The 5222-nt window shown below is 31.0% G+C and overlaps 1 long non-coding RNA gene across 2 annotated transcripts; it reads right to left on the bottom strand.

The window, feature by feature from the left end:
• Positions 1–431: 431 nt before the first annotated feature.
• Positions 432–4638, bottom strand: LOC134270395 (uncharacterized). Of its 2 annotated transcripts, XR_009992813.1 has the most exons (5): positions 4513–4638; positions 3444–3515; positions 2714–2837; positions 2045–2289; positions 432–1103 (listed from the first exon to the last, which is right to left on the bottom strand). It is a non-coding gene; the product is annotated as an uncharacterized LOC134270395 (long non-coding RNA). The 2 variants fall into 2 exon arrangements; XR_009992814.1 differs by lacking the exons at positions 3444–3515; positions 4513–4638 and adding an exon at positions 3063–3096.
• Positions 4639–5222: the final 584 nt, after the last annotated feature.

Below are 5222 nucleotides of genomic sequence, written 5' to 3'. Positions count from 1 at the left end.
TTTTCCCTAAACCTTAGTTCAAAACATAAATTATTCCAACCAGTCTTCATTCTATGCAGTGATAATAAACTTTTCACAGAATTCTAAGGTATTACATAGTAATAGTCTTTAAAACACTCTTGAACTTTGTGCATATGATTTACATTTAAATTCTTTCCAAAAAATATGCTATGCCACCCAATAGAGCTGATGTAAAGTCTCTAGGTTGTCACAAAATGTTAAAGTTACAACAACTAAATTTTATCCTGTAGGAAAATGATCCAAAAATCTATAGAAAATCTCCTATCCATTCTTTACTTAAGATGTGAATTTTGAAGGTTACAAATTATTGACAAAGTTAGTTATCTCAATATTCTCATGCTTTGACCCTGACAAAGTGTCCTATACAACTAAGTGTATTACTCCAAACACTATATGTGTAGTAAGTATAAAGTTTATGGAATGATAAAAATATTCAAGATATTATTAAATCACAGATCAGGGGACACTTGCATCTTTATGGTGGGTCTTATTGAGACGTATTAAATTCGAAATAGGATAAACACATTCTAAATAAAATGTATTTACAGTTCCAGGAAAGTAATAATTACACCAAAGCTAGCTTCTGAACATCTGTGTATTTTCTAGGGGTGTTGTAGATATAAGATGAAAAATTAAGGATTCAATGTATAAAAGTCATACATAACAACATTCTTCAATATGAATTGGTAAAATTAAAAGTCACATTTAGATACTTTGAAATCTGTGAGAATTATTTTTTTTTTTGAATATCTCATACTATCAGAAAAACACATTTTCAATACTTTGATTTGATTAAACTTCAGTCTGTTAAATGACTACAGTTTATCTATTGTTTTGTATGCCAGCATATGAAGGATATGAATGGGAGAGGATCTAGAAAAATGCACAATCCTGGGTCCTTTCTCTCTTATCCTGTGAACCACAATTCATGATCATCATGATTGACTTAGTTTGGAATCATATTTATTCATGTGCTTCTTGAGTCCTCCGTCCATCTCTGGTTTTATATTCTTGTATCAGTGTTCCAAGAGAGTATATTCTGTTAGTCTGTGCATAATTTACTGAGTTCCCCATTGAGAATCCTTGAAAGGAAAAAAAAATTATTAGTTGAAAAATTGATATGCAATATAAGCTTAATAGAATTTTAAACATAGACAAAAAGGGATATAAAAACAAGGTGTAACATCAGATTTTGACTTTTCAAAACTATGGGTAGTAACAGCTTTAGTAAAAGAAAAGAGTAAAGGAATGAGTAAAATTCAGTTTGGTAAGAGAGTTCTTACAGAGAAAGATGTAGAACGAGGTTTACCAATTAAAATAAAAAGAGATGACATTATTCAGATCATTTCTCATGAAGAATATAGCTAATTATCCCCACAATGGATGGGCCTTGTAATGTCATAGATTACATAGACAGACCCTTGATTGCAGAAGAAGCCTATGAAGAATATAATCATTAATTACCAATAGAGGGTAAGGATTACCTTGATTACCCTGAAAGACCTTTGACTGGAGAGAAAATTCAATTTAAAGATGCTAAGAGAGAAAACAGTTGTCAGCAAAAAAAAAAAAAAAAAGAAAAAAATGTTAAAAACACATGATTTTAACTCCACAGAGGAGAAGAGACCTGAGGATTAATGGAGAAACTCTACACTAAAGTTTTAGAAGACATTTAGGCTCATTTTGAGAGTAACTTGCCAGTGTTTGTTTAACTACAAAATTTTGTTCTCTGATAGAAAAAAAACCCACTCTCTTACATTTGCTATGACTTAGACCTTTTAGTCAAGATTGTGATATACACTCTGATTATCCTTTGTGTCAGATGTGAAGTCACCTTGTTGTTTGCTTAAAAAATGGTGTCAGGGTTTTTGTGTTCAGAAAAACAAAGAGAAATAAACATATAAACAGATCTGAGATGTTGGAAGCATACACATTAAGTGATGTAAGGAAACAAAACACTTGAATTCATTACTAGATTATTAAAAGAAAGAAGAAAAACTCATAGAAATGATATTGTAAGTACCTTATATGAATAATGTGTCATGCTCCAAGGTATATTTTTATAAACAGGTTAAGGTCCACAGCAGTCCCCATGCACTCATAAGAAGATCCTGGATGGTAGAAACACCAGGAAATTTTAATGCCATGCAATCAGATCATCTTACATCAGCTATAAAGGTTACAGCCTTTAGACATAGTCAGGAGGGTCATTATTGATTAAGATTTTTCACTGTTGATCCTGAGGAGCCACATTGTAGTATTCTTTCCCTGTAAATATAATGTCAATATTAAATGAAAAATTCAGAATTCATAAGCACTTGGATAGAAAACTTGAAATCTTTACCAACTATGCTTTTAAGGAAGCTGAGGGTTAATAAATTAACCATCTGATATAACTTATTTTTTAGATATCTGTTAAGATATCTTCAGCTGTTAACTATCATTTGGCAAAGAAAAATTTCACACATTTTAGTTTCACAATTTGATCATTTTTGTAAATATCTATATGGAGCTCTTCTTCTCATAGAGGAAATCAATATAGTCTAAAAATAACCATGACCACCAAGCCCTCATAATTTCAAAAAAAGGTCATATCATTTACATATCAATTCATTTAATTTGAAAATATAATCAAGCATATGTAAAAAAAAAAATATAAAAATTAGGACTGGATATCTCATTGAAACTTTACCTTCAAGTTTGTTTCTATGTTGGTTGACTACCTATGTATTTCCAAAGGAAGGGCAGACAGGCTGAACTTCATAGAGAATGGATTATAGATGGGTAGGAATAAACCATATCTTCCATGTTGAGGACTGTAGAAAATATAATCATTTGGTATTATGACACAGTACTGCATGAAACATTGCATGTTTAAATACAGTGCCAAAAAGTTCATGAAAATAGTTCATCATGTTATCTTTAGATAACAAAAGAAGCACAGTTACTGTATTAATATCAAAAATACAAAATGATTATCAGCGTAATTTTTAGACACTAACAGACTTTCTCTTAACAGCATATTCAATTTTGTTTAATACCTGTCAGTACAGCATACAAAAAGACATATACAACATGTAGTCCTACATGTTTTGAAAAGCTCATTACCAAGAAACAAAAGTGAAAATGAAATGATTATGTATGCCATATATAGCACATATTTAGAATCAAAACAAGGATAAACCATTTGTAGATTCTTACTTTTTTTTTTATTACATTCCTTATAGATCACAATTTATTAAGTCTTAATTCCATGGGTAACAGACATAATGAATTATGACATTATATCATAATTTATGCAAAAGGACTTATTAACACTATGAAGATTCCTTAGTATATTTTAGACAAAATAAGACTGTGCTTATATGAATGTTAGAGATATGAGATCACATAAGAATTACACAGTAATTAAACAAACTTACCAGAGATATCCAACTATATGCCCAATAAGTCTAGCCTTTAAATAATCCAGTGAAACAACATCTTAGCTGATCCTGAAAAAAAGCATACAATATTCAGTGATACTCAATTTAACTTCATTTTACAAAGGAAGTAAAGCAACAATTGACAGACAAACAGGACAGAAATGTAAAAGATACCATATGTATTTTACTAAAATTTAGTAAACATTTTTTCTGATTTAAATTCAATCATGGAATGACCCATCATAGTAATATTAAATACACTCTGGGTTACATGCAAATTATACCTTACATGAACTGAGAATAAATACCCCATTTACATTCATATAAACTGCATTTTACATAACTAATTACTCTTTTAACTGATGTCACCATTAGTATGTCAGAATATTCAGGGTGTACAAATCATGCATATATTCACTTTTAAGTACTCAATATATATTTTACATGTTGATGTTTGAAATCACTGACTAAATAAAATACATACATATATATACATGAAGGTTTAAAAAAAAGGGGGGGGCACACATGTTTATAGATTTACAGAGATGCTCAGACTGAGTTTTTCCCACTTTCATTGGGCCACTGTTGCACCAGAATGTAAAAATATGAGTGACAAATAAGGCAAAAGATTCTGTATATTTCATTAAAAAAGATTTGAGACAAAAGATTCATTGGCATAATATGATCTGATTGATTATCTCCATATCCGTCTTTTGGTCACTGTGATTAAAGATTCATAGAAATATTAGAAATAACAACTGAGAATATCACTTTAGTTGTTTTAAAAGCATGTATCAGTATTTTATAAGATATGCTACGAGTCTCCTCATAAGAATTTTTAGAATACTGATCCGATAAAAGGAATGTGAGACAATATGATAATAACTCATGCAAAAAAGATTTATAAGCATTTTGAGGATCTTTTAGTGTCCTAGTGTATTTCAGGGTAAACAATGGCAGTGTTTATATGAATGTTCTAAACATTAGGTATATAACACAGTAATATTGGATCAATACAAAGATGACCTTCATAGAAAATGTATAAAGAAAATTTGTTAAAACTTACCATGTAACCAGGTACCTCAGTATAGTAATATTCATTAAATAATCCAGTGAACTGATATCTAGGCTGATCCAGGATTCAGCTGTTCAGAACTTTCTTGGAAGAAAAAGGGAAGAAAATCAGTTTTGGTACTGAAATCCATAGGACCATATTGTTATTACATGAAGTCTCAAGCGCTGTGAAAGTCTGTGTTATTGTGTCAAAATAAGTAGCCATCGCGGCTTGTGAAGGACTAACATGACGTCGCTGCCAAGTTTATGACGTCACAATGCATAGGTAAGCTCGCTGACTAGATAGTTTACAGAAAGATAAGTCCAACCTATTTTTGCATACGACCCTAATTTTTTGCACACGGTCCTAATAAAATTCCCTTGTTCTAATCTGTATTGGTGTGTGTGTGTTATTTGTTATTGTTTTTCAGTAAAAAATCCAGGTTGTTATTGTCTTTCAGTAAAAAAAAACCCAGTTTGAACTGGTTTAGGCTAGGCTGTCTAGACTGTGAATGAATGCGTGACGTCATAATCCCATTGTATTTATACAGTGGATGACGTCACAATGCATAGGTAAGTCGAACCCATTTTTTTTTTGCACACGACCCTAATTTTTTTTTGCACACGGCCCTTACAGTATAGTGTAAAACACTATATTTAGAACTATATACTGAATCCCCACCTTAGTCCCCAATAGGAATAAGGGGGTTAAGGGCTAAGGGG

This window comes from Saccostrea cucullata, unplaced genomic scaffold (assembly GCF_032062105.1).
Source record: "Saccostrea cucullata isolate Sc308-1 unplaced genomic scaffold, CSIRO_AGI_Scuc_v1 ctg14971, whole genome shotgun sequence".
In the NCBI taxonomy this organism is placed as follows: domain Eukaryota; kingdom Metazoa; phylum Mollusca; class Bivalvia; order Ostreida; family Ostreidae; genus Saccostrea; species Saccostrea cuccullata.
Note: the sequence above shows the minus strand (reverse complement) of the source record. Positions and strands in the feature narration are given on the sequence as shown.